Source organism: Podarcis liolepis, assembly GCF_965112155.1.
Source record: "Podarcis liolepis genome assembly, chromosome: 1".
Taxonomy (NCBI): Eukaryota; Metazoa; Chordata; class Lepidosauria; order Squamata; family Lacertidae; genus Podarcis; species Podarcis liolepis.
Window position 1 is genome coordinate 79,877,921 of NC_139554.1, and position 23,875 is coordinate 79,901,795.

The 23,875-nt window shown below is 42.7% G+C and overlaps 1 long non-coding RNA gene across 1 annotated transcript; it reads left to right on the forward strand.

The window, feature by feature from the left end:
• Positions 1 to 8,964: 8,964 nt before the first annotated feature.
• Positions 8,965 to 12,118, forward strand: LOC310699260. The gene is made up of 2 exons (XR_014522030.1): positions 8,965 to 9,031; positions 11,902 to 12,118. It is a non-coding gene; the product is annotated as an uncharacterized lncRNA (long non-coding RNA).
• The last annotated feature ends 11,757 nt before the right edge of the window (positions 12,119 to 23,875 follow it).

Consider the following 23,875-nt stretch of genomic DNA (forward strand, 5'->3'; position numbering starts at 1 on the left):
CAGTATCTCATGAGCTATAAGAACTCACATCAACAAAGTGACTTATGATTTGGTCTGGATCTTGCAATTAAATCTAATTACTTTGCAAGGCTCTGGAAGCTGGTTAATTGCATCTGTTCTATGTATAGAAATGGTTTACAGTGGTACCTCTGGTTGCGAATGGGATCCGTTTTGGAGGCCCGTTTGCAACATGAAAAGAGCGCAACCTGCAGCAGTGCGTCTGTGCATGTGCGGCTTGCGATTTGCTGCTTCTGTGCATGGGCGTGACGTCATTTTGTGCTTCTGCGCATGCGTGAGTGGCGAAACCCGGAAGTAACCCTTTCCGGTACTTCTGGGTCGCCACGGGATGTAACCTGAAAGAACGTAACATGAAGCGGACCTAACATGAGGTATGATTGTACTGGATAATTCTTCAAATGGCTTAGGAACACCAGTCCCTCTCTCTGTTTAGGAAAACAACTGTTCATTCTAGTCTTGAACTTGCTAATTGTCATCTTTCATTTCTCAATCCTGGTCTGGGGCTAAGAGTTTGTAGAGAGCCTCCTCAGTCTCTGCTGCGTAGTTTGGATCTAGGCGGAACTTGGGGCCCTTTAGCCAAGTTGACCCAACAAGCTGAGATGCTGGAATGGAGCGTGTTGCTGGAATGGAGTGTGTTGCTTGGTCTACTGAAATTTGGTTGGTGGAAATATATTGACCTTCTGATGCTCTCCACCCTGTTGCTCACATACACACAGAACCTTCTTTTCTGATTGTGTATGTAGCCCAGTACAACCTTGTTGTCTGTGTAGAGCGTCACATCCTCAAACTGGAGATCCAGTCCATTTTCTACCAACTCTGACAGTTCTACTGCCAACATGGTGCCGAAAAGCGGTGCCTTGGAACGGTGTGTCCTTGGAGTGGTGCTAGCCCTTCCAAGACGAAACCCACGTGCACTTGGCTTTCACCCTTAGAAATGCCACAACTGCTGTTGCTTTAGTCGCTGCATCTGAAAACACGTGTGGTTCTTTGCGGGAAGTGGCGGCAGGAGAGGTGGGCACATAGCTACAGGGAATGCGCACCGTCTGCAGGCTACCAAGGGAAATTCTCCTGTAAGTATATATATGATTTTAAATCTTATACATTTCAATAATTTTACAATCATTTTAACATTTCAAAACTCGACTTCCTTCCCCCTGTCTGCGGTTCCTTAAATTTATTTTTTATATTTTCTGCATATTTCACATTCACGCAACTTAATCATTTATTCACCTACTTTAAACACATACTCTTATAAAACTACAGCTTATTATACATAATCTTGCCAATGTTCTTATCTGTTTACAGTTTATTTGTAAATATTCAATCAAACATTTCCATTCTTTTATAAAAGGTTCATTATCTTGATTTCTTATTTTTCTGGTAACTTTCACCATTTCTTTGTATTCCATAAGTTTTTGTACCATTCTTTTTTTGTTGGGACATCTTCTTCTTTCCATTTTTGGGCAAATAACATTCTTGCTGCTGTAGTTGCATACATGAATAAATTTCTATACAGTTTGGGTAGTTCTGCCCCTATAATTCCCAAAAGGAAAGCTTCTGGGTTTTTAACAAATGTTATTTTAAACATTTTTTCCCCAATTCATTATATATCATTCCCCAGTAAACGTTAACTTTACTACAAGACCACCCCATTTGATAAAAATAACCTCCTCTTTCTTTACATTTCCAACACTTATTTGATTTTGATTTATACATTTTTGCCAATTAATTTATTTTTACTCTCATCATTCATTAACCAAGAGTTTGGTTTTATCTTTATTAATCTTAAGACCTGCTACCGCCTCAGTTTTTTTAATCTCTTGTAATACTTTTGGGATTGACTCTATTTGCTCTTCTACAGCTATCACGACATTGTCTGCAAATGCTTTTAATTTATATCGTCTCTGCCCCACTCTTATACCCTTAATGTCTTGATTACATCTTATTCTTTGCGCCAATACTTCTAAGACTAATTTAAACAAAAAAGGTGACAATGGGCAGCCTTGTCTTGTTCCTTTAGTTATTTTACAATTCTCAGTCAGGACATTGTTTAATGTAGATTCCGGTGTATAAGACGGCTTTTTAACCCTGGAAAAGAGGTTAAAAAGTCGGGGGTCATCTTATACGCCAGGTATGGGCGGCATGGAGCGGAGCCTGCCCCTCCCCCCCCCCCCGCGGCGGCGGCGGCGGCTCCGAAGCAGCAGCAGCAACCAGCAGGCTCAGCTCCGCACCGGGCTGCTTTCTCCCGGCACAGAACTGCCCAGTGTATTAGGCGACTGGGCTTATAAGACAAATCCCCAAATTGCAGCTGCCAATTTGGGGGGTCATCTAATATGCCCAGTCGCCTAATACGCCAGAATCTACAGTACTATAAATTTAGCTGGTGGTTCAGTATATATTGCCCTGACTCCTTACTGGACATTTTTAAATTTTTTCAATATATTTTGACTGCGTCAGATCAACACAGCTACCTACCTGAATCTACTGAATAATAATCATTATTCAACAAAGATATAGGTCAATAATTATTTAGCTGCTCAGAGTCCCTCTCTTGTTTAGGAATGAAAGTTATATAAGCATTCTTCCAAGATTCTGTCCATTCAACTGTATTTAAAGTCATATTCTTAATGTCATTTAACGGCTGTATTAGACAATCCTGCAACTTCTTATAATATATTACTGAAAGTCCATCAGGTCTGGGTGCTTTTGAAAGTTTTGCCTGTGAGATTATTTACTGTAATTTCATTATTGTCACTGGTGCATTCAAAATTCTTCCTTTATCTTTTGGTATTTTAGATATTCCACTATCCTCCAGATATTTTTGCATTTCATCTATATTGCTGCATTTAGCTCGATTTAATTCTATATAGAAACTCACAAATTGATCTGTTATTTCTTTGGGCTTTTCCACAACTTTACCTCCTATATTAATTTTAGTTATACAGGATTTATCTTGTCTTTTTAAAAAATTTGCCACGCTAATAATTTCCCTTGTTTATTAGCCTGCTTGAATTGTTTCTGTTTTAAATATTTAATTTCCCACTCTATTTCTTGATTTATTATCATTGAAAACTGCATTCGCAATATTTTAATATCCTGTTTTACTGTCTCTTTTCGAGGGAAATTTCTCAATTCTTTTCCTTTTATTTCTTGTAAAATTTCTTGCTTTTTCTACTCTCTTCTTTTTTTGGTATGCACTTTGCTGAATAAACATCCCCCCCCCACCGCATAACTGCCTTACTCACATCCCATACCACTTTCAAATTTGTCTCCTGATTTAAATTAATTCTGAAACAATCCTTTAAGATCCCTCCTTTTCTAATTTTTCTTGATCATTTAATAAATTCTCATTTAATCTCCATCTGCATAAATGAAGTCTCAACGCCCCATAGCATTAGTCAAGCCGTTCCCAAACATGCTGGAGTGCTAGTCCTGGTTCATCCGCTAGAGCTGCATGGCTACATCTTGCCTGTCCTGAGGAAGCAGGCCCTAGCCATGCGGTCAGCTCCTCCTCTGTGGGCAATCCCATGTCTTGGATGGCTTGCAGAAAGGTGGCTTTCCACGGTGGATAATCTTCAGGACATCTGTGAATTTCTGCACCCCTTTGTCCGCTAAGTCTTGTCTGTAATTCCACGATGGAAGGTAGACGAAAGTGGGCATTGTGGGGTATCCAGTTTCAGCTATTGTGAGCCGAAGCCATCTGTGGGGGTAACGTGTGGACTGGAGAGGCAGTGAAGTGTACAGACAATTTGCTGATGGATGAGTAGATGTGAGAGCTCCCTGTTAGCGAGGAATGGCGAGAACGAGGAGAGCGTTTGTGCCATGAGGAATGGTATCCTGAAGTGACTACTGCTGAACCTGCAATGGAGTTGGTTTTCAGAAGCAAGACCTTAACAGTAGAAGGTTGGAAAGGAGTAAAGAAGATAAGTGCTGGAAGTAAGCCAGGAGTCGCAGCCAGATGCTGGAATGCTTTCGGTTTTGGAGTGGCAAAATGGAGTTGTGGCATACTTAGAAATGAGCTTTCGAAGGAGGGACAATGTTGAAGAAAATTGATTGATTACAACATGAAGGAAAAGGAGAAGGTAAACAAATATTTAACACACAAACTACAGGATATAAATTCCCTCTGCAAATTAATGGGTATGGATTTATTAAATATGAACAAAAGTCATCACACCAGTAGCTGCTAAAACAAAGGATTAAGATCGGAATTGTGGAATTTGGACTAATTAAGAGAATTGGAGCAGGACCAAGGATCAGCATCAACGCCAGGTAACTGGAACACGGGAAGTCATCCAAAAACATTGAATTCGGAATTAATTGGCTTTTTTGATTGTACTGTGATTTGGCATGATTTGGTACTGTATTAATGTGGCTTCCATTTGGATTGTTATTAATGAAAAATTAATACAAATTAATATTTTAAAAAAGTAGATGAGCTTGGGTCGCTGTCTTGAGAATGTGGCTCTGGTTCATCAGCAACCTTGTCCCCTGGATCCTCATCAGCCTCTGTGAGAAGCACTGCTTCTTGTTCCTTTATGCGCTTCTCCAAAGCGTCCATGGCTTCATGGAAAGTGGAGTCCCTCTGGTCATTCACCTGCTTGAAATGCTGCCACTCATTGCAGGTATCACTAGGGTATAGTTGCGCAAAAATGGAGAAGCAATCTGTGTAAGGTGTCCATTGCACCACGTGTTTGGCCAAGCGGGTCCTCTGGTGATACTTATCATAGAATCATAGAATCATAGAGTTGGAAGAGACCACAAGGGCCATCAAGTCCAACCCCCTGCCAAACAGGAAACACCATCAGAGCACTCCTGACATATGGTTGTCAAGCCTCTGCTTAAAGACCTCCAAAGTAGGAGACTCCACCACACTCCTTGGCAGCAAATTCCACTGTTGAACAGCTCTTACTGTCAGGAAGTTCTTCCTAATGTTTAGGTGGAATTTCTTTCTTGTAGTTTGGATCCATTGCTCCATGTCCGCTTCTCTGGAGCAGCAGAAAACAACCTTTCTCCCTCCTCTATGTGACATTCTTTTATATATTTGAACATGGCTATCATATCACCCCTTAACCTCCTCTTCTCCAGGCTAAACATGCCTAGCTCCCTTAGCCGTTCCTCATAAGGCATCGTTTCCAGGCCTTTGACCATTTTGGTTGCCCTCCTCTGGACACGTTCCAGTTTGTCAGTGTCCTTCTTGAATTGTGGTGCCCAGAACTTGACACAGTACTCCAGGTGAGGTCTGACCAGAGCAGAATACAGTGGCACTATTACGTCCCTTGATCTAGATGCTATACTCCTATTGATGCAGCCCAGAATTGCATTGGCTTTTTTAGCTGCCGCGTCACACTGTTGGCTCATGTCAAGTTTGTGGTCAACCAAGACTCCTAGATCCTTTTCACATGTACTGCTCTCAAGCCAGGTGTCCCCCATCTTGTATTTGTGCCTCTCATTTTTTTTGCCCAAGTGCAATACTTTACATTTCTCCCTGTTAAAATTCATCTTGTTTGTTTTTGCCCAGTTCTCTAATCTGTCAAGGTCGTTTTGAAGTGTGATCCTGTCCTCTGGGGTGTTAGCCACCCCTCCCAGTTTGGTGTCATCTGCAAATTTGATCAGGATGCCCTTGAGTCCATCATCCAAGTCGTTGATAAAGATGTTGAATAAGACCGGGCCAAGACAGAACCCTGTGGCACCCCACTAGTCACTCTTCTCCAGGATGAAGAGGAACCATTGATGAGCACCCTTTGGGTTCGGTCAGTCAGCCAGTTACAAATCCACTGAGTGGTAGCATAGTCAAGACCGCATTTTACCAGCTTCTTTACAAGAATATCATGGTGCACCTTGTCAAATGCCTTGCTGAAATCAAGGTAGGCTACATCCACTGCATTCCCTTCATCTACCAGGCTTGTAATTCTGTCAAAAAACGAGATCAGGTTAGTCTGACATGACTTATTTTTCAGAAATCCATGCTGACTATTGGTAATCACAGCATTCCTTTCTAGGTGCTCACAGACTGTTTGCTTAATGATCTGCTCCAGAATCTTCCCTGGTATTGATGTCAGACTGACTGGGCGGTAATTATTTGGGTCCTCTCTTTCCCCCTTTTTGAAAATAGGGACAACATTTGCCCTCCTCCAGTCTGCCGGGACTTCGCCTGTTCTCCAGGAATTCTCAAAGATGACTGCCAGTGGTTCTGAGATCACATCTGCCAGTTCTTTTAATACTCTTGGATGCAGTTCATCTGGCCCTGGAGACTTGAATACATCTAAACTAGCCAAATATTCTTGTACTATCTCCTTAGTTATTCTGGGCTGTGTTTCCTTTGCTGAATCATTTGCTCCAAATTCTTCAGGTCGGGCATTGTTTTCTTTATCGGAGAAGACTGAGGCAAAGAAGGCATTGAGGAGTTCAGCCCTTTCTGTGTCCCCTGTTTGCATTTCACCATCTTCTCCTCTGAGTGACCCCACTGTTTCTTTGTTCTTCCTTTTGCTACGAACATACCCATAAAAGCCTTTTTTGTTGCTTTTAACCTCTCTAGCAAGCCTGAGTTCATTCTGTGCTTTAGCTTTTCTGACTTTGTGTCTACATGTGCTGGCTATTTGTTTGAATTCCTCTTTGGTGGTTTCCCCCCTTTTCCATTTTTTGTACACATCCTTTTTTAATCTTAACTCAGTTAAAAGTTCTTTAGATAGCCACCCTGGCTTCTTTCGGCACCTTCCATGTTTCCATCTCATTGGTATTGCCTGACGTTGTGCTTTTACTATCTCCCTCTTAACAAACTCCCAGCCATCATGAACTCCCTTTCCTTTTAGTGTTACTGTCCATGGGATCTCACCCAGCACTTCCCTAAGTTTTATGAAGTCGGCTTTCTTAAAGTCAAGAAATTGAGTCCTAGTATGCTTGGCTGCTCCTTTCCGCTGTATAGTAAACTTCAGAAGAGCATGATCACTCGCGCCTAATGATCCTTCCACTTCTACCCCACTAACCAGGTCATCAACATTGGTTAGGACCAGATCTAAAATGGCTGTTCCTCTTGTTGCTTCTCCCACTTTCTGGACAATGAAGTTGTCTGCAAGGCCAGTGAGGAATCTGTTTGACCTTATGCTCTTGGCTGAATTTGACATCCAACAAATATCCGGGTAATTGAAGTCCCCCATTACTACTATCTCCCTTCCTTTTGCATGCTTGGCCATCTGTTCCAGGAAGGCATCATCTATGTCCTCCGTTTGGCTTGGGGATCTATAGTAAACTCCCACAATGAGGTCACTGTTATTCTTCTCTCCCTTAATTTTGACCCAAATGCTCTCACTTTGGCTTTGAGGTTCTAAATCTTGGATCTCTGAAATAGATTGTATCCCCCCATTATTACATTCCAATCGTGGGACTTATCCCACCAGGTTTCAGTGATGCCTATTATGTCATATTTAGTTTGCTGTACCAAGAGCTCAAGCTCATCTTGTTTATTTCCCATGCTTTGCGCATTAGTGTACAGACATTGAAGTCCATTAATCATTCCCCCGTGTCTCTTATTTAAGGATTTTTTCCTCCCACCACTAGGTCTGCGTGCTGTTTGCTCCATTTGGTCTATGACATTTGGATGATCATCTTCATCAATTGATAGACTCCTACCTTCAGGAGCACTGTCTCCCTCCCCCACATTAGTCAGTTTAAAGCCCTCCTGATGAGGTTTCTGAGATTTTTGGCAAAAACATTTCTCCCAACCGTTGTGAGGTGCAGCCCATCGCTTGCCAGAAGTCCATCTTCAAGAAACTGCAGTCCGTGATCTAAGAATCCAAACCGTTCCTGTTTACACCATCTGCGAAGCCAGCTGTTCACTTCCACTATTTTTCCTCCAGGAGTGTTACAACATTACAACATTACAACATTAGTCTCCAGAATGTCTTTCTGCAACTTTTCCCAGGCTCTGTCGGATTGCCTTAGCTGATTTGCCTTCTGTTCCTCTAAGGTAGCTCTCATCTTGGGGGCCAGCTTCCTAAGTTTGTTTTGACCTGAAGACTCTGTGCCGCCATTAGTTGTATCAGAAGCTACTCCCTGTCTCATCCCTTGTTTGGCTACGTTTTCAGAATGGTCTCCCATTTTCTTTATAAATTTGTTCAGATATACCATATTGGTTCAAACATAAGCTGCACTCCCCCCCCCCCCCAATTCCAACCTTGAAATGTTAAAGTGTGGCTTAAATTTGCGACCTTACAAAAACCGGCTGCTTAAAGAGACATACGGTAAAACAGAACGGGTGTGAGTGCCTGCGGAATTTTAAGGGAGCGGCTTATATTCGGGTATTGCCTTTTTTCCCTCCCCCCCCCCCAGCCTTGAATTTTAAAGGTGCGGCTTATTTGTGGGTGCGGCTTATATTTGGGCCAATACGGTATTTAAATTGGAAGGCTGCAGTACCATGTTTCAACACCAGATAGTATTGTCCCGTTGGGTGAGATGGCTGCTGCAGAAGCCTTCATGAATTTAGAATATAAATCCGTGATAGTAGTCTTGAGATACAAGACGGTTCTGCTGCCCAAAGTTCTTGACTCTTTATCTTTTCTTAAAGGGCCAGTGTGGTTATTCCTTCTACCTAATACTAATACACAGATTAATAACTGACCCTTGTGGGTGCACAACAGTCTCAGTTTTCATATAAGGAGATTTCTTTATCTATTTTGTTGTTAACTGTTAGACTTGAAACAATAAGTAAAATCCCTCTAGCACCACGGAAATGTGTTGCAAGTTATCAAACATGGGTGGAGTGTAACTTTTACATTTCAGGTTAATGCACAACAGAGAACCTCACCCCAAAGTGTGCACACATATGTAGCTATCCTTACGTAATCTCAGGAACTTCAAGCCACACCGTATGTCCTAATTGCATAATTAGGCATTCTTTGGGTCCAGCAGATATATTATCCCTGCAGCCATTTACAGATACAAAAGCCAGTTCCCAGCTTTTCAAGAGTCTCTCAAGATATGCCATTGCAATGTGACTTAAGAAACAGAACTCCAGGTAGGTGTGGTTTAATTCCCCTGAGCTGCTGCAGTTGATTACCAGGGGACAAACTAAACAGGTCCCAGCTGAGGATCTAGTTCAGAGGAAGCAAGACCTGCATCTCACTCCAGGAGCTGTGAACACAGGGAGGGGAAACATTTATCTTCCATCTTGACCGAGTCTCGGTTGCATGCATTTATTGCATGCATTTATTCCTGCCATATAAGTGAATGCCCTCAATTTATTCTGATGGGAAAAGTGAAGCATTGCACAAGAGGACAACAGAGAGCCACTATGCAGTGGTTAGAGTTTAATTAATGAAAATGAAATTGGGTCATATACAACCAAGCGCCCCATCAATGGTATGCAGTGCAAGGTTTTCTGCTTGCCCAAGGGAACATTCTCCCCCTCTCCAGGGGCAAAACTAGGCTTACTTTCACCCGGGTCAAAGACTCAGTTCAGCACCTCTCCCCCCACCCCACTGTGTAGCCCAATCCTATGCAAGTTTAACCAGAAGTCCAACTGAGTTCAATGGAGCCTACTCAAAAATAAATGTGCACATGATTGCAATCACAGTGTCAAAATAATATATTCTCTAATATGTATAGGAACTTAAAATGTTCTTACCAAAGAGTACTGTACAAGAACCTAAATCGCCTATAACTGATGTGCAGGACCAAGAAAGCAAAACTATGAAAACTTATTTCAGTAAAGTACATAGAAAAGGCTTTCTTTCAGTCTAAACTGTTCTCTAAAAGCACTATCTATACCACACTGAAACCAATGAGAGTGTTCCAATTAATCTTAGTAGGGAGTAGTAACATGTCATTACTCTAAAGGCTCATGTCAACCAATCTTCTTATAAAATGTTACTATCTCCCCCCTTTTTTTTGAAGATGCACACATGTGTCACACTAGGTATGATCTTTCAGAAGAGGCCCTCCCTCCTCTGTGTAATAGAAGGAGAAATGCCTTGCCCTCTCCTAAGATGAATTCAGAAACTTTCAGTTTTGTAAGTACTTGCATTTTAAAAGGATGCCTTTTTAAAACCAGGGACACCACTTCAAAGGTCCATTAATCTAGTAACAGATTAGATTGATAGATCAATCAATTCATCTACCATATTTTTTGCTTTATAGGACGCACCGGACCATAGGATGCACCTTGTTTTAGAGAGGGAGAACAAGAAAAAAACAAATCTCCCCCTCTCTGCTCAGCGTCCCTTCAGCGAAGCGGCAGGAGAAACGGAGCCCTTCCATTTCTCCTCCCGCTTGGCTGAAGGGACGCTGCACAGCTCTCCCTCTCTGCTGAAGCCAGGAGAGTCTTGCTCTCCCGGCTTCAGCAGAAGGAACCCGAAGCCTGCGGAGCGCAGTAGGAACTTGCGCTGCGCACCGACCCCTCTCACTCTCCAGGCTTCAGCGAAAGCAACATGAAGGCTCCAGAGCGCGGAGGGAGCTCTCCCTCTGCGCTTCGGAGGCTTCGCGTTGCTATCGCTAAAGCCAAGGAGCCTGCATTCGCTCCAGAGGACGCACACACATTTCCCCTTAATTTTTGGAGGGGAAAAAGTGCGTCCTATAGAGCGAAAAATACAGTATTTGTTGTTGTTGTTGTTGTTGTTTTATTATTACAACATGGTCTGATATCTGTTTAAGGATTAGCAGTGTATCTCATGACATTCTGTGAACAGGTATATTTAGCTTCTGAAGCCGCAAATTAAAAATAGAAATTATGGTGAACCAGAATGACCGCTCCCCACTTAAAACGGGGGGCGCCCTTTGCGTGGGCGCGTGCAGCCCCTAGATCTGGAGCGGCCCCAACAGCATAGGCTTGGCTTTGCCTTCCCTCAGGTGTGATACCTGGAGGTCTCCGCCTACCTCAGTCAGTTGTCCAATCCCACCTGGGGGAAGCGTTGCCAAGGAGACCAGGCCAGGTAGGGGAGGGATTACCTGCCCACACAATAGAGGGAGGATCTTACCTAGGAATCCTCACTTGGCTCCAGAGCCATTAGCAGTGTATCTCATGACATTCTGTGAACAGGTATATTTAGCTTCTGAAGCCGCAAATTAAAAATAGAAATTATGGTGAACCAGAAATTAACCAGTGGTTAATCTAATAAATGCAGTTGCAAAGCTCTAGGAGAATGCCTCTAGCACTAGTGACCTGTTGCCTTCTTGGGCCTAGAACTGAAGGGTGTAACTACTTCTAGTCTATTTGGATGAGACTGTCTTTCTGGACCCATTTCAAGCTATTTTTAAGCCTGGTTTTGATATGGAAATACCCTGGCTATCTTTGTGGATGTCCTATGTTAGGTCCAGAAACTGCACATATTCCATCAGTTTAAGTTGCCATTCTTCTTTAGTTGGGACCTCACTCGTTTTCCATTTTGGGGCTAACAAAACATGGGCCACAGTCGTGGCATACATAAATAACCTTTTTTGACACCTGGGAATTTCCGTCTGAATTATCCCCAACAAAAAGGACTCTGGGTTTTTTTTTTTTGAAAAGTACTTTTAAACATTTTTTTTCAATTCATTGTGGATTATTTCCCAATACTCTTTTACCCTTTTACAGGTCCACCACATATGAAAGAACGTTTCCTCAACTTCATTGCATCTCCAGCACTTATCTGATTCAGTCTTTTGCAATTTAGCAAGCCTACTTGGAGATAAATACCATCTATAAATCATTTTCAAGTAGTTCTCCTTCAAAGAATAACATGCTGTAAACTTCAGATCGCACTTCTAAAGTTTTCCCCAGAGATTAAAATCTATATAATGTCCTATATCTATTGCCCAGTGTGTCATACAGGCTTTGACAAGCTTGTTTTTTGTTTCCCAGTCTAATAACAGATTGTACATTTTAGATAAAAGTTTTTATTTGTTTTGTAGTAGTTCTTTTTCAGATTGGGAGCTTGACTCCTGCTCATTCTCCTGTGCCTACTGACACCATTAATCATGGTATATTTCTGGATAACTCATGTCATATGCAAAGTAGTGAATGTACCAGAAGGAAATGGACACATCTAATGTAGACTACAGGTATTAAAATACTACAGGTATTAAAATACGACTTAGAGAAATATTTTGATTTATGAAAGCAGAAAAACTTGTTGAATTTCTCTAATAATTATTTAGGGGCATCTGAAGATAACCTCAAGGTTTGGAGGAAAAGGGTCTTTATTCAGAAAAGTAATGGCACAGGCTTGGCAACAGACACAGTGCTCAGAAGTTCAAAAGCAGGGCAAGACGTCCAGAACTGAATGGAAGCGATGAAAAAAGCACTTTGAGGTTTCTTCTACAGTCCAGTTGTATATACATTTTATGGAATAAATAACTAATGATGTTTCAGTTTTGTGGAATAAATCACTAATGATGTCCCAACAAGTCTCCCTGTCCCTACCAGCAGCTTTTAATTATGAGCTGTGGTATGCTCACTTGCAAGATCCTCTTGCATTAAGGGCCTGTGGGATGCTTCAGCATATTGTTTTGTGTGCCCCCCCCCCCGCCCATGCTATTTAGATTACTGGGAGAGTTGTCCAGAGTTTCGGGGTTCAATGTCACCAATATCTTGATGACATCCTGCTCTTATTTCTTCTAAATCCAAGGAAGCTGTCTCAGTTCTAAACTGGTTCTGTCATCACTAATGGACAGGACCAGGGTGAAGAAATTGAAACTTTCTTGGCTGGAGAACTACATTGCAAAAATCGAAAACATGTGAATTTGAAGGATGGCTGTGTTCTGGTTCTCACTTTGTTTTGGAAAATGTGAATTGGGTAACTTTGCCCTTGAATGCAAACTGAATCAATTTTCTCCCCCATCCAAACAATTTTTGTGAGTTGCATACTGCTGTCGAGAAAATGGATTTACAGTGGTACCTCGCAAGACGAATGCCTCGCAAGACGAAAAACGCGCAAGACGAAAGAGTTTTCCGTTTTTTGAGTCGTTCCACAAGACGAATTTCCCTATGGGCTTGCTTCGCAAGACGAAACGTCTTGCGAATTCTTGCGAGTTTGTTTCCTTTTTCTTAAAGCCGCTAAGCCGTTAATAGCCGCTAAGCCGTTAATAGCCGCTAAGCCGTTAATAGCCGCTAAGCCGCTAATAGCCGTGCTTCGCAAGACGAAAAAACCGCAAGACGAAGAGACTCGCGGAACGGATTAATTTCGTCTTGTGAGGCACCACTGTATTAAATCCTCTTAATTTGTAGATGCATAGTGGTCAGTCATTGGGAGATAGGTCCTCCAGATGTTTCTGGACCACAACATTAGCAATGGTCAGAAGTGAACATCTACGCACTAAACACAGCTTTTGATATCACACTTTAAGGGATTTCCCCTCCTTAAAATGTATAAAGCCACTGATTTAAGTACTGATAACACAATTCTCCAAAACTGGAAAAGGAGCTTCTCACTGGTCTTATTTCTTTGCTAATTTAGAACACCAATTTAATTCCCTTTATTTAAATAAATTCATCTGATTTGGATTCAGTGCCTGCAGGCTGAGCTTTATCTTTCAAAGCATAAGGTGCTTAGTATATTGCTTCATATGTTGCATGTGCTTACATATTAAAAGGTGGTGATGTTAATCAATCCCTTTTTTTTTGAAAACTATAAAAACACCTGCAAAGCATTCTTAAACGCATCCAATCATCTTCTGCCCTCGATAAAATTATTCATAAGAATAAAGTGATGCAAGCCTTCACTTTTGAATAAAGGCAAGATACACCGCCTGCCAAATCAGGCCACCTAATGTGTATTGTTGGGTGTGGGTTAATGCACACAAATTCTCGCAAGAAATCAGGCCGTAGTCATGCCAGAAATGAAGCAGCCCTTTCGTTAGGTTTGTTTCAGCTTTCAGAAAATGAGAAGTTATTTTAGTGATGGTGAGATTTTATTTATTTAAATGAACTGAATAGTTTATTTGCCACTTAATACCAGAGTTTCTAAGTGGTATCCAAGAGGGATGCAAAACGGATACAACATAACATCTCTTAAAAATATTAACATAATCAGATTTAAAATATTTGCTGAAATAGAAAAACCATCACCAAGTGCTGGAAGTTCAACAGGGTGGAGGTTGTCTTATATTTTATTGTTTTTATATGTGATAGAAGCTGCCCAGAGTGGCTGGGGAAACCCAGCCAGATGGGCGGGATATAAAAAAAATCATCATCATCACAGAGGCGGAGAAAGGTGGGTGCAGTGGGTGCTGTGGGTGCAGTCTGCCCCAGGTGTCATCCATGAGGGGGGTGACATCGGCGCTCTGCCCCCTGGGATGTTTGGCGTGGGCGACACACCCCTCGGACACCCCCCCGGGACACTCGGCATGGACAGGGCGCCCCTGAGACGTGCGCCCCTTGGGATGCTTGCTATGGGTGGTGCACTATCTGGGATGCTCGCCCCACCCCCCTGGGATGCTCACCCCCCGGATGCTAGCCCCGCCTCCCCGGTACACACCGCTCCAGGAGCCGGAGCAGCTAGCTCTGCCATTGCATCATCATCATTTCCTCAGCCAGGAGGGAGCTCCAAAGAACTGGGCCCACAAATTGAACACACAGCTCCTGGTGGTTGAGAGCCATGTTTCTAAACTATGGGGACCACTAACAGCAACTCCCCCCAAGCGCTCAGTGATTGGGCAGGGATATGAAACATCAAGCAAACCTTAAGGTACCCTGGCCCCAAGTTGTTATGGGCCTTGTAAATTATTACAAGCACCTCAGATTTGTCCTGGTAGCTTTTAAGCACCAGAGTTATGTATTATTATTTTGTTCAGGGGAGTAGTCTGGCCCCACCAACAGTCTAGCTGCAGCATTTTGCTACAGTTGGGGCTTCCTCCCAGTTTGCTAGGCCTTTGCAAACTTTCACAAGTAAGTCTCAAAAGTTTTAGTCCTTTCCGTGAGTTATCGAAAAACAGTCTGAGGGAACCTGAGCCCAACAAAAATACCTCTCTGTTGAAGGTATTAGCAGCACTACTCTTGTCCCTTGAGAGGCATGGTTATTCTAGGCTTGCCCCATGTTTTCCCCAGTGCATGCTACAGGACACAAGCCTGCCAGGAAGTCCTATTAAATACCTAATAGCTTCCCATTTTAATGGTGTGATGTGGGCTTATGAACTAATCAAGGAAAGGCACTTGGTTCATACTCAGGGTTCACTATTATTATTAATTCTTTGGTTTCAAGATTGAGCCCATACAATGGAAACAGAGTCTGAGGTTAAGTTATAGTGAACTGTATTCCCATATCTATATATTCCCCTCTCTTTCATGGATTACTCTGATATAGAAAAATAGGGGTTGTTGGCTTTTGCTGCCCAACTCCCTAAGGGGACTGAGTCCCCCAAGTCTATGACTGGTCAGAGATGAATGGATGGAGGCAGGATGCAGCAAAAGCAAGGTAGATCTTTATTTTTCTGTTGCAACATACCGGTAGTTCCCTCCCCTCCTAGCAAGGAGGCAAGAGAGACTCAGAACCAAGCAGAAGCATCTCTTTTATGGGTTTGCATTTTGGGGTGGAGAAGAAGGACATCCCCTCTGCAAAGAGTCAGAAATTACATCACACATAAGGCGGGGTTACCGTGGCTCAGGCAAGTCAAGGTGTGATATACCTGAGGATTCAGCAAGTTTTACATAGTTCCAAACACAGTTTACATAAAACATTAGCATTTGATAAGGCAATCAGGATGCCCGTCAGCCATCCCTCAGTGATGAATAAAAGGTAAAGGTAAAGGGCCCCCTGACTGTTAGGTTCAGTCATGGACGACTCTGGGGTTGCGGCGCTCATCTCGCTTTACTGGCCGAGGGATGTGGCCAGCATGACTAAGCTGCTTCTGGAGAACCAGAGCAGCACACGGAAATGCCGTTTACCTTCCCGCCGGAGCGGTACCTATTTATCTACTTGCACTTTGATGTGCTTTCGAACTGCTAGGTTGGCAGGAGCAGGGACCGAGCAACAGGAGCTCACTCCGTTGCGGGGATTCGAACCGCGGATTCTGATCAGCAAGCCCTAGGCTCTGTGGTTTAACCCACAGCGCCACCCGCATCCCTCAGTGATGAGTATCTGACAATTAATGCAAAGGAGGTTCACAGATATAGGTGAGGAACCACTCAGGAACTTCTCCTGATTGCTATCTGCCTACATGTTCTCAGGCAAGGGGGATTAAGGAGGCAGAGGAAATATTTAGTGTCTTTAGATGGCTTTTGGATTGCTCTCCTGTACTATTTTAGAAATGTGGCTAATATACTTATGTACAGTGATACCTCGGGTTACAGACACTTCAGGTTACAGACTCCGCTAACCCAGAAATATTACCTCGGGTTAAGAACTTTGCTTCAGGATGAGAACAGAAATCGTGTGGCGGCAGTGCGGCAGCAGCAGGAGGCCCCATTAGCTAAAGTGGTGCCTCAGGTTAAGAACAGTTTCAGGTTAAGAACGGACCTCCAGAACGAATTAAGTTCTTAACCTGAGGTACCATTGTATGTGTGCTTACCTTGTGCAATTATCAACATATGTTCTGTATTTGAGCCCTTAGAATTCCTACAACAACTCCCTGCCTCTAAGGCTCCCTGTGCCAATGAGCACCATAATATAATTAGTCATATTTTCCTCTACGTGCCAGCTGCTTCTAGGTGTTTGCCAAACTGTTTTGTTGGCTTGTAACAGAACCAAGCTGGAACAACTTCACTTAAATCTGCCCCAGAATCGGAACCAAACAGGGAGGATGCAGGGCGGGGGGAATGCCCTGGGGCAGTGGCAATGGTTTCCAGAGGTATGGAGCAACTAATGAACGTGGGGAATAGAGGAAGAAATCTGACTCAAGAATTGTAACTCAAAGTGCCCAATAACATAGAAAACATATATAACAATAGCAGAGATGACTGATAACCCCAGGATAAAAGCCAATTAAGCATTTAATTAAAAGATGAAAATCTAAAGGAATGATTTAAAGAGCTGTAGCCGATGTGATGCTACATTGTCTTTATGATTTATTACAAGGTAATAGTAATGTGCAGCCCAGTCCTTTATACATATCTGCTCAGAAGTAAGTCCTATTGAGTTCAGTGGACCTTTATTCCAAGTGGGTACATGACTGCAACCTTTGCCCCAACCAACTAAATGCACTCAGCAAGTTGCAGGCTCAACTTGATAAAATATTTAAGGGGAATTTTATAGGAATTAATATGAACAGCCCTGGAAAAGTGAAATAAAATGCGAAGACTATTAACAATTAATTGATTAGCCATAATTAATCAAGATTAAGAAATGCGTTGTGGGTAGCCCTTAGGGCTGTCAAAGATAGTCTTTAATAAATCCTGGGACAGAATTATGGAAGAAGATATATACACGAATCACTCTCTCATCGATGAAATAAAATATTTTCCAGCAATCACCAAGTCCTCCTTTCACTAGCGGGTGCAGAAACAACATTCCTTACTTCCGTTGGGTGAACAAAAAGGGTGTGGCACTGTTATGTACTGAGTTGAATAGGATCCAAACTGCAGCAGTCTGATTGGTCCTAGAACAATAGGATCCAAAATGCAGCAGTCTGATTGGTCCTAGAACAATAGGATTCAGCATGCAGCAGTCTGATTGGTCCTAGAACAATGCAGCAGTATGATTGGTTGGCAGGAACCACCCAATCCAGCTCCAGATAGAAGTGAATCCACAACCTGATTGGCTTACAGTAGAATTCCGGAATTAGCCAATCATGTGCAGCCCATTGCGTAAATAATGTATATAAAGCAGATACTTTGAGGGGACATTCATTCATTCCTCCTCACCACTATGAGCTGAATAAAGAGCATGAAATCACTTTGCGACTCTGAGTATATTTCAGGCACTCTTATTCTCACTGTAATCCTGCAGAGACAACTCTAAAGGGAGGGGAGCCTTTAATATCCAGCCTCAGCGATGTAGCTCCAGCTCTCTTCAGGCAATGTGTTACAGAAAATGCATGCCTATTCATGTTCTGTGACGAAAACTTTGTTCGATGTTCCTGTTTTGGTTTTTCATATATTTCATAAGGCTAGTTGCCTGGGGAAAACAAGGGTGTTGGTTTTTTTTTTAAGCCATTAGTTGGAGATTCTGGACAGTTTGGGCAACTGTGGCCAAGGGGATCAGAGTGTTGAGAAAGTGGAGAGAGAAGAGAAGTGGAATGGTGGGCTAGCCAGGAAGAAGAAAGGGTCATGAGTCTGTGAAGGGCATCCAGTGAGTGGAGACTGGTGGCAAAGTTCAGGGAGTGACTGTGGTGGATAGAGATGGACTGAAACGGGGGGGGGGGGGGGCTGAAAGGCTTGTATGGGTTCAGGGGGATCCAATTGCCTGCGATGCCAAACAACAGCATAAGAAAGTCACCTCACAGGAACACCTGGGCAACCCCACCGCATCATAAGGGAGTTGACTGATGCGTCGGATTATTCTGCAAGAAAGGATACCGTCTCCTCATTTATATCAAAATATGTTTTAAGAAAGGTGCTTGTGTAGGCTTTTTGAAGAACACCCCCCCCCCCCTTAAGCTGAAAAACACCTGTTGCCAGTGGGCATTTGCGATACCCGAACAGCCCATTCACAACATTAAGTCTCCGTCTGGAGGACCATAATTAGTGGTGGCTCAGACAGAAGAAGCAGCTAAAGGGGAAATCTCGCTGTAGCAGAGCCTGACCTGTGAAAATGTGATGCTTCTTTCTGTTCCGTGAAGCTGCTTATGTGCTTACTTATGCTGAGTTAGAGGGGAATGGAATAGAGGGGCCAGAATTCCAAACAGGAGCATTGCAGGTCTTCTGTGTCCTTTATAGCTGTGGGAACGAGGGAACATTCAGCAGGTATAGCCTGTCATTAAAGAAGGCTGGTGCAAAACATGGTGCCACCTGAGGCGCTGCTACCACCGCCCTTCCTCCCCGCCCCTTACTTTTAAAGCATTTTGCTGTCAGCACAGCAGCAGCACTGATGGGTCTTGCCACATCCCTCTCCTCTCTCCCAAGAAAAGGGTCCTTCCTCAGAGTGAGGCATTCTGGGTGACATGGCTTTGGAGAGAGTCTTCACCATCACCGTTATTCTGCAGTAGCTAGATAATATCTTCTAAATTTAGCTGAAAATACTTTAGTCACTTCAAAGTGTTAGTTCATGTTTAAAAAGAATTTCCAGCCACTCCAGAAAAGCAGGCACTCCCCAGAGTATGGCATATAAATGGGGATGGTGTTCTGGAAAGCTCGGCAGCAGTGGGTGGGTGAGCTAGGTGGCCAGACATGCGAACCAGGGTTCACATTTACCAGCCTACACCCAATTTCCTCAGGTTGCCTAACGGAAGGGCATGCATGCCAATTGAACCTGCCAATTGTCTATGCAACTATGAAAGATGCAGAAGCCCCGTCCTGTCCTGTTCCCACCCCCCACCCCAACCTGGCTATATTGCAATATTTTGTTGCAGGTCCCACTTGTTGCATTTTAATCATTTTGCTAAAGGTCATGAATTATTATTCATGATCCTGGTCTTGACTGATGAGTGACTAAAAACACATAGTGCTAGCTCTTCTGAAGTAGCTAGGATTTTCTTTCTATAGTGTTGCCAGATTAACAAACTGGTATCCATATGACATGTTTTAGATTATCATATGGGAAGGGGAAAGAAAACGCTCACCATTAGCTCTCCCTGCACCTCTCCACATTATCTTAAGCACTGCACCCACAGTAAGTGACTTGGTGGAACACAGCTTCCAAACTCTCCTTCCCGCAGGTAGCTACAATCCTAGACATAGCTTCTGCAACCACACAGCAAATCTACGACTCCCTGCGCACCCCCTTAGTCTTTCCAGCACCACTTCTGTACTAATGCCACCAGCCTGAAATTCACCTAGAAGGAAGGATGTTCTCTCCCTATATTCTGCTGCTATGATAAATACAGGGAGACAAACAGAACAAAGTACCCCTGGTCAGGGCAACAACTCACTGGAAAAGAACTAAGGCCCATATTTCTGAGGCCCATATATGAGAAGTCTTACACGTTTGGCAACAGAGCTTCCCACACTGCTAAGATGAGTCTGCTTTTTGAGGCAAGCCACATCGCTGATATATTCCTGCCAATTTCAAAATCCCTTCTTTTGAAATCCTTCCAAAGGCTATTTCACAAATCCAAATGCATTGCATCCTTTGTTTAGAAATAGGTTTGACAGCTAGCATTATTCAAGCAATTCCTGTTGCAAAATAAGAATGAAAGCATTACAAAGAGTGTTTGACGCATGGTAACACAAAACAGCTAGCCCAAAGCAAAGGTGGTATAGCGTTGGGTCAATTATGACAGGTGAGACACCTGAGAATATTTGTTTGATGGGAATGGATCTCAGGCAAAGATAGCATGCAGCAGCACCAGTGGCGTAGTTAGGTAATTTTAGACTCTGGACTTAATGAGCTTATTTGGTTATAATGCTCTCATTTAGATTGTAACTTGTATTGCTTCTTTTACTTTGAAAGGCAGTAAGCCAGCTCTGCTGCATTTCAGAATTCTCTTGCTCATTCTATTACAGTGTTTTGGAGATCTGCCCAAAGGTTCTACCCTGAAGCCACCACTGCACCACACCGTCCCCATTGGGCCAAATTTGCCATTGAAGAGAGGCTAAGACTCGGGTTATTTAATATATTATAAAGGCGGAGGAACATAAGAAAGACAGGCTCCTTCCTAAGGAATGTAAACTCTACCTCAGGGGTCACCAGCGTTTGGGGAAATACTGTGAGCCCCACCTTCTCTGGTGACTTATCTGCCATTTTGTCTGAGACAGAAGGAAAGAAAGCATGCATGTATGAACTTCGATGTCCCAAGGGATCTGGGTAAAAATCAATTCGATGGTCAAGAATGTCCCCAATGTAGCTCATACAGAGTTCCTAGCTATCTTTGCACAGGCTGAATAAAATCGACAATAAGTCTATTGACTATTGGCACTCCAGGACATGGGAGTAGCCAGGATTTTGTTGGGGGGGGGCAGAACCTCAGTTACCTATGTCTTTTTATTATTCCTTGGGTACGCCCATGCTCCAGGAGACTAAATTGTTCTGCTGGTAAAATCCACAATAACTTCAAGATGTTGCTTACACCAGCATACTTGGAGATCCTTTCCTTCGTGAAGGACAACAGGAGCTGTATCCCAAGCGATATTGTTCTTGAAGAATCCACCGTGGACAAGACACACTGGCTTTGGAGAAGCTGCCAAAGGAGAGTATTTTGAGGGGTGCCAAAGTAAGTTGAGTGAGAGTGAGGAGGATCAACATATGCTTGTGATGGGCTGTGAGAAGAGTTCTCCACCTTGGAATGCAAGAGTACCTGATCAAGGCAGGTAAAGATAGTGGCTGTGTTTTAATGACATAGGGTGGTATCCAACAACTTGGTCTGTCAGCACAAGGATTTACACTTGTGCATATAACCTTTCTGCTCCTCCTCCTCCTACTGCACCCCCTTAAACCTCTGTTTGAGGTTTCCCCTCAACCCACAGGAGCAGATTTGGGAAGGATCTGGGGCATGCATGGTGGGAAGAGGGAGGGATGATTCTGTTGCACAGGCATAAATCCTTGCGCTGATGGAATAAGGTAGTTGGATACAGCCCATCATTTGTTAAATGGGAGAAGAAGAGATCAGCAGATCATGTTGTTGACAAAGGTGGGCACATTGGCTTAGATTATGATAGTAATAAGTATTCAGCCCTTACCAGAGCCTAGGGATGGTATTTGCTGAGTACTGGTCCACTTGGGTATGATAATTATTTTGCTGCTTCTAACAGTTCAACACAAAATATGTTCTGTGAGCCACGCCATTTTGGAATCTGAATCAATCTATGGCAAGTAAGTCCATTTTCCAAGTCTGACTGTTTACCAGTGTAGCTTTAAAAATGGGAAGTAGGCCTGCACACAGTGACAACATTAATGGGCAACTACTGAAAGCATTCAGAAGAGTATGGGACCAAATCCACACATGTATTCTGGATGCTACCTTAACGCTCATCCCATTTCATGCTTAGTTGTGCTGCAGAGTAGGACTTACGAAACAACTGTTTTCAAAATGCCGTTGCAAAAACAATCAATCATATAACATAATTAAGCTTTGCTAATATCTGTATTTTCCTGCTCACGGTTTCTGAAAACAACTCACTCTGCAACAATTACCTGCAGAGAAGTTAGCTGACAGCTAAGATCCAGAGAAGTTGCAAAGGAGAACAGTACTGAGGTTATGCCATTTGATGAGTTTGGATATGCAGCACTTAAACTTACGCTAAGATTTTCTGTACAGTATAATTAAATAGTTTCAGTAACATTAAAAATAGAGAACTAAATAAGCTAACCCCAAAAATATTGTACGTAAGAAATCTGTTTTGTGCTTTTAAAAATGTACTTCTTTTGTATTCAAAATACAATCAGCACTGGAAAAAGTTTTACTCTCTCTCATTTCAATGGGCTAAATATATTTCCTGACTCAGTACTGCATCAACTCAGGGTCTGCATTATTATTATGTTTAATTTAAATATTATTCTGCATTCAGTGCTATCACATTGTAGCAACATACATATATTGAGGTAATTCTGCCGAATCTTTAAGCATCATGATATTAATTATTTTCAGAATATGATTGCATTGCTTTAGGGAAAGGGTTGATCCAAGCAATAATGATAAATTATTTTTCCTCTGAGCTGCTAGACTTAATTATCCTTTTGCTGTGATCAGCAAGCTTTTGAAATGAGACTCATTGCTACTAATTTTCCTCACAATTAATTGATATGTTGGTCTTTGTATAAATCTTGCTTTCTACAGGTGTCTTTGATGTCCGTTTAAACAACAGCATGTTATCTAGGAGGATACTTTTGACACAGTGCTGATATTTGGTGTGTTTTATGAATGAGGGCAAAGAATGAGCATAGAGAGAATGTATAAGCATGTGAGATAACCAATAGATCATGGATCTTTTGAGTGGACTCAAATTATATTTGTTAGGGAGACCAATGTCAACATTTCAGTTAGAATTTCTTACTAAACAGTATGTGGATTTTCCTTTTTTTGATGAGAAAAATATATCCACATGATTCAGATGAAGCCTATTAACAGCCCTGTACTGTTGGAATAGGATGCTAATGTACACCAAACACCTGTGCAGCTATTTCTTGAACCAGATCAAGACCAGATTCCTGCTCTGAAGCTGGCTGCTCTGGAAGTAGTGGCATTCCCAAAATGATTATACATAACTGTGTATTATAATGAAAGAAGAAATCTAACACCCAAAGGCATAACTCCCTGAATTAAATAATAAGTTAAATCATTTGTTTCTGTTATTTATTTGTAACATTTCCAGGTCTAGCCCTCACAAAGTGATGCACAAAGAGAAACAAGAACAACAGAGCATATGTCAGGCTGCAGGGAATCCAATCCCCTTACCATGGTATTTTATTCAATATTCACAGAGAGAGAGACAGAGGATGCCGCCTCTCAGATAATGGCGTTGCTCCAAGTAAAGTCCCACCCCTTCCATCTCTCCTATTCTACATTATCCCTGCGCCGGCTGATCTGTGCTTTCTGCCTCTGTGCTTTCTGTTCTCCTACTCTCAATGCACGCCGGGTCCTGGGAGAGGAGGGGTCAGGAATGCTGTCTAAAGACACTGAGTCTGTCAGCTGTCTCTCCCCTGGTGCTTCTTCTTTCTGCTCCTCTCCCAATATTTCCCAGCATCTCCACTCTGCAGCCTCTGCAGCCTTCTGCAAATCACTGTTTTAAATCTATACTGTCTTCCTCTTCTCTGGGAAGTGCAGGGGGGGTCTCCACCATTCCTCCTCAGACCAGTCCCTGACAGCATTCAGCAAAATATGAAGCGCAGACGTCAGAGAGAAGTGGAATGACACCACC